Consider the following 13,557-nt stretch of genomic DNA (forward strand, 5'->3'; position numbering starts at 1 on the left):
TAAACCACAAATCAACTTACTCTGGAGTACAGTCAGGAAATAGCTCTGTATATACCATCTGCACATAACTCTCCCTAATAAATTAAAGCAGAGACAGCAGATTTCTTTTGTGAAATCCTCAAACTTATATTTCATTAAGTATCAACATTTCTCATTTGGATTTTGTTTAGCAGATAAGCCCCTGCACCATGTTTCCAAGCAGAGCAGAGGATTTCTGGGCTGTGCTGGGCCCTGGCAGCTCAGGGCCAGGCTCAGAGCACAACTCAGCCCTTTGCCTCTGGGCCTCGGGGAAGGCACAAATTGAGATATTCTTCTGAAAACTAATATAAGAGCACAACTGCTGGATTTTTCTAATAAAACCCCATCAATCTGAATTCCTAGATATTAATGGATTCCCTGTCTGTGCTAAGCCTGGAGATGTTCTTACTTCAAGCCAAACTTTTCAAATATGAAGCAGGAAGGAAGGGAGTCCGTCCCTCGTCAGGAGACTGAGGCAAAGTCAGGCTACCACAGGTGATGATATGAAAAATGACATTTATGCTGCAGGAATTTAATTAGACTGAGAAAGAATTTGTAGTAAAGATGTCACAATAACTCAAGACAAAATGAAAATCAGTCCAAAGACCTTCAGTCCCTAATTAGTTTGGGAATAGTAGATTAAAGATAAAGTTAGAAAAATTGGTGGAGTGACTGGCTATTAGGGGTCATGAGAACGGAGGATGTCACCTTAGATTTTTCATTTTTTGATACTTTTCAAGAAGACCAAGTGCAGAAAAGAAAATCTAAAATCCAGGAGCTGATTTCTTTTCTTTCTTCAAGAGATCAAACGTTTTTGTTTTTAATAAACCAAACGACAGCCACAAGCCTTGGTTGTTGACACTGATTTTTTCCCCTGAAATAATGAGCTGCGTGACACCTTGGTTATATATGGAAAACAGCAACTCTGTGTACAGACAACATCCAATTTCTGTGTACTGCTGTTTGAAAAGCAAGGGAGAAAAGGTCTTTCTGATCATCCACAATAAGTTATTTTCTCGGTGCTGGCTTGTTCTGTGCAAGACAAATGAAAGGAATAACAAAGCAGGATGTTCACAAAAGAACCAGGAAGATTTTTGAGCTCCGTGATTGATCTGGATGTGTTCACATTTAGGCAGGAAGAAAAGGAGTTTATGCAAAACATTTTGCAGTCGCCACTAAATGGATTTTAAAGCTTTGTGATACTGGTGGAGCTTTTCCAGCTGAGCCCTCACGTCCCAGCTGGCTTCGGGGTGCTGATGTCCTTCATGTCAGGGGTATCTGGCTGCTTCCCTCCCGCTCCAGTGCCAGCAGCAAATTCCTGCTGATTTCCAGCTCTCAGCTCCTAACACAGCCATGGCATCATGGAATTGGGCTGGAAGGGTCCTTAAAGGTCATGTCATTCCAGCCCCCTGCCACCTCCCAGGCTGCTCTAAGCCCCATCCAACCTGGCCTTGAGTATTTCCAATACATTGACCAAGCAAAAATAAAAGTCACACCCTTGGATCATTCAAAACCCTCCTTTTATGTTCCTATTAAAGGAAGAGACTTGGAGGAAGAGGAGGACTGAAATCCTGGGAAGAGGCCATCCTGACCAGGGGATTTTCTGTCCATGGCTCTCTGAATTTTCCCTAATTCCAAAGAATTCTCTTCCTGACTTAGGCAGAGAAGCAAGTCAGGGAAGTGACCCATCCTTCATCCTCCAGATGTATTCACTTGAAACAAAAAGAAAGGAAAACAAAACACAGAAAAGACAATAATGTCCTGTCTGCCTGGCTTGGAGAAGGGATCTCACCCCTGCATCCCACAGGCTGTTAAATCTATCACACACTGCATCTTCTTCTCTTTTATCCTGAGTGGAACAGACCCAGCCAATCAGGGAAACTCAAAACCGGGAAGAAAATACATTTACGAGGAAAAAAAAGTAGCATTACAGAGCTTGTACACATGGTAACAGCATTAACAGAGGCTATTTTGTGTTGTCATTCAACTACATCCCTCCTTGAAGTAATTCCTTCAAACCTATCTAAAACATGGATATAATGCACAGAGGAAAACAGGAGCTACCCAAAATCTGCATCCCAAGTGCCAAAGCTGCTGAGTTTCTTTTTATTGTAAATTTCATATAACCCTATCAATCCTCGTTTCTGCTCTAAAGAAATTCCCACTGCTGTGCCAGAGCCCTTCCTGCACATCAGGAACACCCTCAGTGCCTCAGCACCACAAACCCACCGTGCTTTAAATAAAATGCTGCACTCTGCAGCTGCCCATCTTCAAAAATGCCTCTCTGTGCCCTTCCTCAAGGGCAGGGCTGTTCCCCCCATCTGCAGGGCAGTGTGAGATGCTGCTCTCAGCCTTGCAGTGCATATGGTGCTCGCCATGCCGTGCCCAGGGCTGTCCCTGTGCCACGGCCCTGGCTGGCCTCGGGCTGGCTGTGCAGGTGCAGCACAGGCTGCTGCTCTGCTGCTGATTCCTGCTCGTTAGTCACTCTCCCCACTCTTCTCCTCGGCTCCAGTCATGCTGTTCTCCTCTTTGCTGGAGTGTTAAACCGAAGTAGGAAAGGCATCCTTCAAAATATTCAATCTGTCAGGCTTTTCTTTCGACCTTCTGCAGGGTCGTAGAATAGTTTGGGTTGGAAGGGACTTCTGAAGTTATCTAACCAACCACCAAAATAGGTCAAAATAGGTTTTTTCACCTTTATCCAAACATTTTTCATCATGAAGGAGGACTAAATTACATTACACACAACAGCAGGCTGAAAGTCTGCTTTCTGCTTGAATTTTTGAGTCCAATTCCCACAGCCGGGGAGAAGAGGGATTTTTATCTCACCAGCACATGAGACTGATGACACTTTCTTTAAATCTCACTTTGCTTGGTTTATTTATCAGAACAAGAGAGATTTCTGAGTGAGAAGTGGGTAACCTGTGGGAGGTTTCACCCACCTCATCCAGGTCAGGGCTCCCCAGCAGCCTCCTGATGCTCCCCCAGCATGGCACGAGGGGATGGGCTGGGCAGGAAGCTCAGCAGGATGGAGAAAAACCCAATTCTTGCATGGGGAGTAGGCAGGGAAGAGGGCAACCACGGCAGATGGCAGAGCTGAGGCAGCACCCAGTGGCTCGTGCTGCATGACAAGCTGTCAGCTCTCTGGGAACAACAACCCTATAATTACACACAGCCCTCACAGCACGGCTCCCTGCACGGAGAATCCCTCCCACAGCCCCCAGAGCCTCAGAGGCACAAAAAAGAAGGGTGTTGCACTGATGGGCTTACCTAAAAACAGAGGCTAAAGAAAATTAAGGGAATAAAAAGCAGGTTTTGGGGTTTTTTTAAAGAACATTCAGGTACATTTTGGGGAGAAAAAGCACTCCCAGGGGCTATACCCAGAATGGATCACGGGTCATGGGTTTTCACACTTTGATAAGTTTGGTCCATTTGCATATTGGGGTTAATCTGCCAATTCCAGCTTCAGCTAATGAAGTCACTGACCCCAAGTTTGCTTCCCCAACTCACCTTTGTTCCCATCTCAGGGCCTGAGGCAGTGAGGTGTCCTTGACAGCCAGGCCTGGAGAGGAATTGTTGTGTCTGCCCAAACTGGGAAAGCAGCCGCTCCCACTGTGTGTGGCGTTTAGAGTTACACACAAAACAGCTGCAGGAGTACAAATAGATGGAAAATAGAAAAGTTGAAATCCTGAGGCATCAACACCATCAAGGTGCCCTGGGCAAGCCTCTGAGAGGGGAGAGGAGCTTGTGCTGTGCCCGGCCAGACCAGCCCTGGCACCATCCCTGCCTGGGTCTGAGGGCACTGGGGGCTCTGCCCTGCCCTGGCACCTCCCTCACCACATCACATCACTCAGCCAACACTGAGCATCTCTGAAAGCCCAGCACACACAAATCTCCTATTTTAATGCCAAGGTCTGAGTCAGAGCAGAGAGTTTAGAGTTTACTCTCTTTAAGATCTATAAAATTAATTACCGGTCACTTGACAAAATAAATTGACCCTATAATAAGGTTTCTAAAAATGCAATTGGTGTACTTTGTTAAATTACATTTGTACACAGTAGCAAGTTCTTCCCTGCCTTACACCTCCCCTAATGCTCTCCTCAGCCAGTATAAGGCTGGCAGAATTTAACCTCTAATATAAAAGTGGCATGCACTTATTTCCCTGGGGAGCTGACCCAATCCAGAGCACTGCCTATTTATAGCACTTTCAAAAATAAATCCTGAGGCAAGAGAGTAGAAAGGCTGTTAGGAAAGGCTATATTTGTTGATAAAACTATGGAAAAAAGTAATATAGCTGTGTGTTCCCATCCAAAGTTACTTTCAGTGGGTGTTGTAAATTTTAAGTTGTTACTAAAACTGTGTAACTCAGAACTAAAGTGGGCCTGAAATCCTAGAATTGTTTGGGTGGGAAGGGACTTCAAATATCATCCAGTGCCACCCCTGCCATGGCAGGGACACCTCCCACTGTCCCAGGTGCTCCAGCCCCAGTGTCCAGCCTGGCCTTGGGCACTGCCAGGGATCCAGGGGCAGCCACAGCTGCTCTGGGCACCCTGTGCCAGGGCTGCTCACCCTACAGGGAACAATTTCTAATTCCCAAAATCCATTCCCCTTTTCCTGTCCCTCCATGCCCTTGTGAAAAGCTGCACAGGCAGACAAAGCTCCCTGCTGGACCCTCAGCAGTCCAACCCTGAACATTTCCTCTCTCTGTGGCCAGGACTGGAGGGCACAGCTCAGAACCAGCCCTGCTGGCCCCAAGGCAATCCTGCAGCAGGGTGGTGGCTCTGAGACAGCTGAGATGATAGCAGGGATGTTCCTTCCACAGCTCAGAGCTGTGAGACAGCAGGAGGAGGACGGGATGCACTGTGCATCTGTGACAGCAGCCCTGCAGAAGTCCCTGTTGGAGGGAAGGAGCTGGCTCGCTCCGAACCAGCACGGACAGTCAGACAGCAGCAACAGACAAGTGACTTGGCAACACAGATGGGCCCTGAGTCATTTCTTGGATCTGTCTCCAAACACAGTGTGACAGTCAGAGCTACAGTCGGGCTTTGGAAGAGCTTGGCAAGGAGCAGACAGTGACAAATGTGCCAAATATCCTCTGACCTTCTAACTGTCCCGTTTCCCCATGGCTTTGTCCTGCCTGTGGCTGCAGATGCCATCAGCTGAGCCCACAGCACAGCCCTGCAGCCCCAGAGACCACTTCAGTTACTGGTCTGGAGAGGTTTTATTAAAAAAAATATCCAGGATACTTGAGGAAAGTCACTTGGAGCTGACTCACTGAATAATCTTTCAGAATCACATCCGCATTTGGCCTGGAGCAGAGGAAAGATTAGAAATTCCCCATCTCTGATTCTCATGAATACAGATTTCCATGCATTTCCATGCCCATGGCACTGCTCTGCCCTGCCACACTGCAGCTGGAAGGGCAGGAGGAGGGATCACAGGGAATGTTTGCCCATGGGAAGCACCCCAGCCTCGGGAGCCGGGCACGGGGGACACGGGGTGGGCACAGCCAGGAGGGAAGAGACGTCCTTTCAAAAAGAACCACAATCCTTTCATTCTCTGCGTGTTTTTCTGGAGAGCTGGGAGCGTTTGTCCCCTTTCATTCTCCCTGCTAACTTTTATCAGCAGAGAAAACCAGGCAGGAATGACACGGGAGCAGAGCAGCCTCCCTGTGCCAGCAAAGCCAGACTCAAAGTCACGGCGCCGACTTCCTGTGATGAAATATTGATCCAAAACTCTGTCACACAAGAAGCAGTTTAAAATCACCTTGTTTTTATGTACAAATCTCTTTTTTCAACTGCAGCCTAGCTCCACCAGATCACTTTTCTAAGTTACGTATGATTTTAAAAAAAGGCAAATATGCCTTGTGAGGAATTTCAAAATAAATTATGTTTTCAGCTTGAAGTTTTTAAAATTCATTGTCATTTTCAGCAGCAGTGGAATAAAAGGAATTTCTTTTTCTTACTCTGTAGACATTATCACTTATCAATCCTCTCTTCTTTATCCTTTGGCAAAAAGGAAAAGAACATAAAATAAATTGGAAGAAGAATTTTCTTGCAGCAAAGTTACCCAAAACCATGATCAATGTCCTCCAAGCAGGAAAATCTGAAGGAATCAAAGGCTTCATGAAACATTCATGGCAACAATATGCTGACAAATAGTTTCTCAGTCAAAACTTTTCCCTGGCTCTACTTAACATGGCCTGTGTGAGTTCAAGAACTCTTTTCTGGAGCACCAGAAGGCCAGAGGGGTTTAGCTCATCTAGCTGGGGTTTTTCCAAACAAACTCCACAGATCCCTTGAGGTCACTTGATGGAGCTAAATAAACCCTCTGCTTCTCTTGGATGTGCTGACTCAACTCCCATCCCAGCCTGGGTCCAGGGAGGTTCCTGAGCTGAAGGACAGCGGGCAGGAGCTGCTCAGCCTCCAGGTATCCATGAGAAATCCCTCCATGACCAGAAATCCCATTTGGAGCCAGCCCAGCACAGCCAGCCAAGGCTCCAGCCCTGTCCCCTTCTGCTGCACAGACCTTCCAAACATGGGGTTTGCTCCACATTTACTGGTTTGATGAATTGTGAATGATCGTGTGCTGATCGTTAGAAAAACCTGCTGTAACAAGGTAAAAATTGGGATGAGAGAAATCAGGTGGCATCCCAGGAGCCATCACTAATTATTTGGTACCTAATGAATGACACAATTGGCTTGTTGACCTTGTCAATCTATGCAGAGTTCTGACTAATTAATACAAAACTGAAACTACCAAGGGTGTGAGATATTTTTGGTCGAATTTGACCGAGAGTGGCACCTACACTGATCCTGGCACGTTGTTAGAGCTCAGTGACACAGGGCAAGAGGCACCAGAACACAAAATGCTGCTCAGATGAACTTGGCAACATTCTGGGAATAAAATTTCATGGCCTGAAGCTGTGCCACCTTGCTGGGATAACATCCAATGTCTCCTGTCAAGCTCCATAAACCAGGGTAATGAGTGAGGAGCACCTGGCTGGCCCAGGCAGGGCTCTCTTAGCCAGCACAGGGCTCTGCTGTCACCTGGGCAGGGCCACACCAAGTCCTGGCCAGGAAGGGACAACTGGCCTTTGCAGGAGTGACAAAACCCAAGAGACAGCTAGAACAGGAAAGCTAAAATCATTGCTGGTGCTGTTGTGGGAGGTTTTCAGTCATTGCTTTTCATGGGGTGAGGATCGCTCAGAGACTCAAGAGCCCTTTGGGGCTCTTCAGGAATAAATGAAAAGCTGTGAAAGCTTCCAGGGTGTTTCAAGTGAACAAAACTCGGGTGTAAAACAACACCCTTGAGCCTGGAATCAAGTGGAGACAAAGGGTTTCCAGAGTGGAAGGCACCTCCCACAGAGAATGTACTCACTTCTTTCCTTGAACTCTCTCTCTCTCAATTCCACCTTTCATTGATAGATGCAAAGTAAGACTAATGAACTATTGATAACCCTGGCACAAAGGATTATTAGACAAAGCAATTTCATTTGGGGGGCATTGATTTATATGTCACAACCAGAGTACAAATGAAGATGGCAGTTAGGAAGGATGAAGTTGAATGCTAAACAGGTGGGCATCGTGTTTATTCCTAACTCCTGCCTCAAATGCACACAGACACATCCACCTGTACCTCTGGAGATCCTATATATTTAAAGATATGATTGTAGATTTTCTAGTAATTAATGGTATTTGGAGAGAAACCTGAAGCAACCCAAATATTAAATCAGGGCTGATGTTTTGAAGGGCCTGAACCTTGCCAAGACATCAGACTGAAGAGTTGGGTTTGAACCAGGGATTCCCAAAGACGCCAAAGAGATGTCCGGGCACAGAGGGAGTCCACAGGTAAAAGCAGGTGAAAAGAAGGGGTTTGTCCTAAAACAGCTCAAGCAAAGCCTGGAATGTGCCTGAGACGGAGAGGCTGGAGCAGAAGGATGGGTTTTGCCATGGCACACCACTCCAGTGCCCTGTCTCCCATCAGCCACGGCCTCTCGGAGAGCTGGAGCCAGCCAGAGCCATGGAGCTGTTGATCAGCATCTGGGAGGAAATAACCCTGGTCCCGAGGCCCAGGCAGCCACTGCTGCCAAATTTAAATTCTCATTCTCTGTGGCGTTCATCTGACATTTAATGTGATGCCAACTGCTGCGTTGTTGTGCAATCAGGAGTGAAAGTTGTCCTCTTGTGGTGAAACCAAAAGGAAATTTCAAAGTTTAAGGCAGAGACACCTCATTTTGTGGGCTGCAAAAAGGCAGCCAGGCCCCATTTCTGTCTTTAAAAGCTCTCTCCAGCTCTTCACGTCTTAAAAGGCACTGCCATGGTCTCTCCCCAGCACAAGGAATCCCACCAGATCCCAAACTCAGATACAACCATAGAAGGGCAGTGCCCAGGTGATCTGACAGTACTAAGGCAAAACCAATACCCCAGGATTTCCAGAAGGCTGCTCTGCTTGTGGTTTCAGTCTGGAAAATGGTAAAATAAAACTGAACTTTAATGAACTTCCAGAGGAAAAAGGTTTCTTTGTTTTAATACAAGCCACAACAATAGGACATTGCCCTACCTTAGGCTCTGACACTCAAAACCCATCTCCAATACTCCAGGGATTAAATTATTTTCAGAAATCCAACTCATCCCCACCATTATTACTGCTATAAAGCTGTGAGGTTTTTTGCTGCCCCCCCTGTTCTATTTTTTTTTCCAAGGCTAGAAATAGATTGAACTGGCACTTCAGGATGCTGAGCTGCAGTTTCAGTTGAGCTCTGTGCTTCACAGAGATTTATCAAAAATGACAAGATTCAACATCTAGGAGATGTCTTGTAGTGCCCAGGAGCTCAAAGAAGATGCAGCAGTTACAACAGTAACCAGAGAGAAATGAGAAAAGTGGTAGAAAAAGAAACACATGGTGCTTGAAAATCAAAGCTCTGGCAGGAATGGGCACTTGTGCTGGTCAGCACTGGCCATTAGTGGGCAAAGAACCACTGCCTGCCTCCTCCAAATGAAAAACCAGGGAAATCAGCCCTTCATTTCAGCTACAAACTGCCTGGCAGGTACCTGTCAGAGGCCACAAGCTGCAGAGGTTTCCCCTGTTCTCTTTGCAAGCAGTGTGGAGTTGTGTGGAAGTGACGAGTGCCTGTCTGTGATCACTTCTGAGCTGAGCCATCCCTGGAATAAAACATAACACCCCACAAGTGCCTTCTCTTTTTCACCCATGTGCACATAAAGCAAGTTATACGTGAAAAAGGCTAAGGAAAAATGGGAATATCTGGCAAGTAAATGTGTGTGAGGTGTAAAATCACCTCCTGGGCATGCTCAGCCTCTGCCTGGATAACTCAACAAACCCAAGCAAACAGTTGTGGCTGAGAACACCCTGCAGCCAGCCTCCACCACTCCCACTGCCATGGAATCCAGGCAGAGGGAGGCACTGAGGGAGACTGGATCCCACCAGCAGAAGCAGCAGTATCCTTTCAGTGTCCAGAGCAGGACCAGAGATAAAATAGAGGGATAAAATAGAGGGATAAAATACCTGGGGCTGTTTCCAAATTGTGCAGTGAGTCAGGCAGGTCTCTGCAGAGAGGGATTGGAGCTGGAGACAAGGGCAGTGAGGGGAACCTCAGCAAGAAATGAGCACACCCAGGTTTCTTCTCACAAATAGTGGTTCTAACAAACACCTGCAAGAGGTAACACTGCCAGACAAAAAAGGTTGCATATCAAAAAGGGATCTGAAAAAGAAAAGAGTCAGGGAGGAGGTTGTAGGTCTCCTAATTCCTTTACAGAGGTCAAAGGCAAATTCCTCCACGAAGAACCAACACACCAACCATGGTCCCCTCCCCTCCCTGAGCCAGGACCTTCTCCTGCAGATGTGGAAACAGCCTGAAGGAGTGAGGCTAATCCAGGCAGGAGCAAAATGGAAATAACTCCCACAAGACCGCTGGGAAAACTTAATCCAATCTTCTCTTGTGAAGCAGATATTATTCCCCTTTTACTTGCCTTCAGTGGTGATAAAGTGCAGACAAAGGAGATAAGGGACTCGCACACCTCACATTTCAGCACTCACAGTAAATACACTCCTCGCTTTCGCTTATCTTTCAGCCTGGTATGGATTTCCTTTTAGTAACCTCCTGAATTACAATCAAATTATACTTTCAGGGCCATTGAATTGCATGGCTTGCAATACCTTAATGGGTTCTGTTCTGGCTGCTCAGGAAGGACTTGTAATCCCTGTCTTCTTCTATATTTCAGGGAGCCTTAAGGACGTGTTTCAGTGCCAGGCAGAACAGCCCAGGCCTTCACTCACCAGGGCAAGTGCCACACAAACAGTGCATGGGCAAGTGAGCCATGGCCTGGAGGAAAAATATTAGTAGTGAATGCTTCTTCTTTTACCTTGCAGTGCCAGCCAGGGTTTGGGTGGCACAGCAATCCCAAAACTCTCTCAGACAGGAGTTCTGTGTGATTTAATGGCTCGGTCGATACACCAGGTGCCGGCTTGTCTGCAAAATATTTGAAAATAAATGGAAGTTTTAATGCCCAGGAAATGGTGCAGAGTGCCACATTCCTCCTGACAGCTGATCTCTTAGATGGGCTTTTATCCTGCAATAAAGAAGTGGTTGCTTTGTTACTTATGGGCTCTGCAGCAAACAAAACTCAGAGTGTGGTCAGGAGCTTTGCTGGGCTGAAATCAATTTTTGAATTATACAAACATTTAGGTAATTGAAATAGAGAGGGAGAATAAACACAGGCTGAAAGTCTAAAGAGCCCTCTTGTTCTGGAGAGCATCTGGAAGGATCTCAGGGATGCAAAATGCCCCTCTTACACCTGCCAGAGCAGGTTCCAGAGCTGCTGCACCACAGCACCCCCAGGGAATCCCTCTGAGCACCCAGTCCATAAATGCCCAGAGGAGAAGTGGGGACACTCCAGGGGAAGAACATCTGTGCCTGCAGGGAGGAAAGAACACAAAGACCATGGAAAACAGCAAAGCCTGAGATGTGGGGCTCCCTGCAGTGCCTCACCACAGGGAACAGTGCCAGGCACAGGGGACAGTGGGGACCTTCCACGTGCCACCACCCTGCCCTTGTGGAGCCACCAGCCCGTGACACTCGATGCTTTCCAGCTAAATCAGCAGGTTCACTGAGAAAAACTGCACACTGGAGATAATCAGAGTAGGAACTGCCCCTGTCTGCAGCTAATGGGGGAGAGATAAAAAATCTCCCTCCTCCCTTTATTCATCCTGCTGTTTGTAACACATTATCATGTTTTTTCCAATTGTATTCTCAATAAGCCACCAGGTAAGAAATAGTGTTTGCCAGCCCTGAAGAGAAGTAATCTTTGTTGGCAACATTTCTCAGGGAAAAAAACTGTTCAAATAAGATGTGGGAGGAAATTTCCCCCTCAGACAATTTGAGGAGCTGTCGACAGGCAGCAGATGAAAGGCGAGGAGCGCTGCATGCCGCGGGCCGTGCAGGCAACACGGGCGATGGCTTCAGCAGCTCTGGGTTCAAACGGAAAATTAATTTCTTTCTGAGGGGATCCAAAGTGCTTTTCGTGCTGTCCTTCCTTTAAACACTTGGTGATTTCATTTTGCTGAGAGCGATGAGAAGCGAGCCACTGAAGGAGGAGCTCTCCCAATGCAGCGCGGGGGTCTCCGTGACCCTCCCAAAATCTGTCTTTGACCACAATATTCACCAGTTCTGCCCTCCACTTGGAGCAGGAATCAGCCTCCACGAATCAGGACTTTATTAAGGCAGACAGCAGGATTTCTGCTGGCCAGTTCAGGGTGGAACGAGATGATGTCAAAGGTCCCTTCCAACCCAACCAATCTGATAATTCTGTGATCAATTTTGCACTGGTTTTCCCCAGCATTAACGTTTCTGATGACAAAACAAACTGTGACAGATGTGTTCTACCTTAAAACAGGCATGCTGCCTTAACAAGAGGAGAAAAATGGATGAATATGAAAATAGGCATTATGAATATTCAGAGACATTTGCAAATTAAGAGACTTCAACTGTGTCCTTGTCCTTTGTGCGTTTTCCACAAATATTGAAAGGGGAGCTCTCCTGGGAGAAGTGTTCATCAGCACAGCAAGTTTTAAAGAAGGAACCCACTCAATCTACGGCAAATATGCACAACATGAACATTGTGTGTATTCACAGGAGAAAGATGATTCTGGGAACCTCCAATTAGGCAGCAGCAGCTTTTCTTATGGTCTCAGGAAAGAACTAAAGAAAAAGGCTTATTTTGATAAATTTTTCAGCACAGACTTTTGAAATGGGAAATACAAACATGAGAAAAAGACAAACTTTGCCCATGAATTATTCCTTCAGAATTGTGAGGGGGGAACTGCCCCCTTGAGCCAGGCTGGGAGCAGCAGCTACCCTAAGTCAAGTGTGTTGTTAACAGTGTGCAGGCAGCAGCTGAACCTGTGTGTGCTGACCTGCCTGAAAGCCCTGCCTTGGGGCCCCCAGCTCAGGAATCTGCCTAATTAATTTTTAATACCCCAACCTTCATCTCTGCCTGCAGCCTGACCTGCTGTTGGGGTGTGCTCAGCCATCACCACCTCCTCCAGCCACCCCAGTGCCACCTCTCCCTGGGGGAGCTGCATCCTCGTCCTAAAACCCCACAGCCACCCCCTTTTCCCTTCCATAAACACTGCAGAGGTGCTGTTGCTGTGCCAGTGTAAGACACCCCAAATCCCAGCAGAGCCCAAAGCAGCAGCAATATCCCATATTTACCCTTTCAGTTTAATCATCACAATGAAGGGACGTGAAAACCTCTCCCTGCAATTCCACCTGGAGGCTTTCTCCCACACTGAAACATTGCAGATTGTCCATTTTTGTTAGATTTCCCTCAGAGATGCCCAATAACCTTCAAACAAACCCAATTCATAACACCACCAGATGTGCTCATTTCGCTTTCCATGGCAATATGCTGTGAGAGGCCTCTGGGTGGGAGGTAACAACCCAAACAAGAACAATTTCTGTTTTGCTGGTTTGAAAGTGCAGCTTTCAATATCCTGGCCTGTCTCTGAGTTTTTATTTAACTTGGGGAATTTTTCAGTTTACAAAATGGCCCGACAAGGATAATTAGGGTAGAAACATGCCTGACAATTCCAAATGCTCCCTGTCAAGCATATGGGCTAACACCTATTTTTTATTAATTCCCTGGTTTTCAAAGGGTGATACAGTTGTATTAGAAGCAGTGTGTAGGTGGCTCATTTTTCCCTCCTCACATTCCCTTTGACAGTAGTTTGAAATAACATTCATCAAACAGTATAAAAGAAGTCGAAAGAAATTAATTAAGCAACCTAGAAGGAAAAATAAGATGTCTTTCCAACAGGACTTGCATTATTCAGGTTTATAGTGCTGCACAGTGCAAATTTCTGGGAAGAAAAGGCAGGATAATGGTGTAGTCCTGCTCCACTATGAAACAGCACACTTGGACCATCACTGGTGATAACGAAGTTTGAAACTGAGGGTTTCCTATTGAAGATTTGCTCTGAATAGCTTGCAATATATACATTTATAAATATATATTTGCTCATATC

The 13,557-nt window shown here is 46.5% G+C and overlaps 1 long non-coding RNA gene across 1 annotated transcript in view; it reads right to left on the reverse strand.

Moving 5' to 3' along the window:
• LOC120514025 overlaps positions 1–13,557 on the reverse strand; it is a 36,888-nt gene that overhangs the window by 20,788 nt on the left and 2,543 nt on the right. The window contains exons 2-3 of the long non-coding RNA XR_005630402.1: positions 10,398–10,504; positions 9,541–9,685 (exon numbers count right to left, since the gene is read on the reverse strand). This is a non-coding gene — a long non-coding RNA (uncharacterized LOC120514025). The remainder of the gene's footprint in view (positions 1–9,540; positions 9,686–10,397; positions 10,505–13,557) is intronic.

The sequence above is a fragment of the Passer montanus genome, unplaced genomic scaffold, assembly GCF_014805655.1.
Source record: "Passer montanus isolate IOZ18808 unplaced genomic scaffold, ASM1480565v1 scaffold9, whole genome shotgun sequence".
Taxonomy (NCBI): domain Eukaryota; kingdom Metazoa; phylum Chordata; class Aves; order Passeriformes; family Passeridae; genus Passer; species Passer montanus.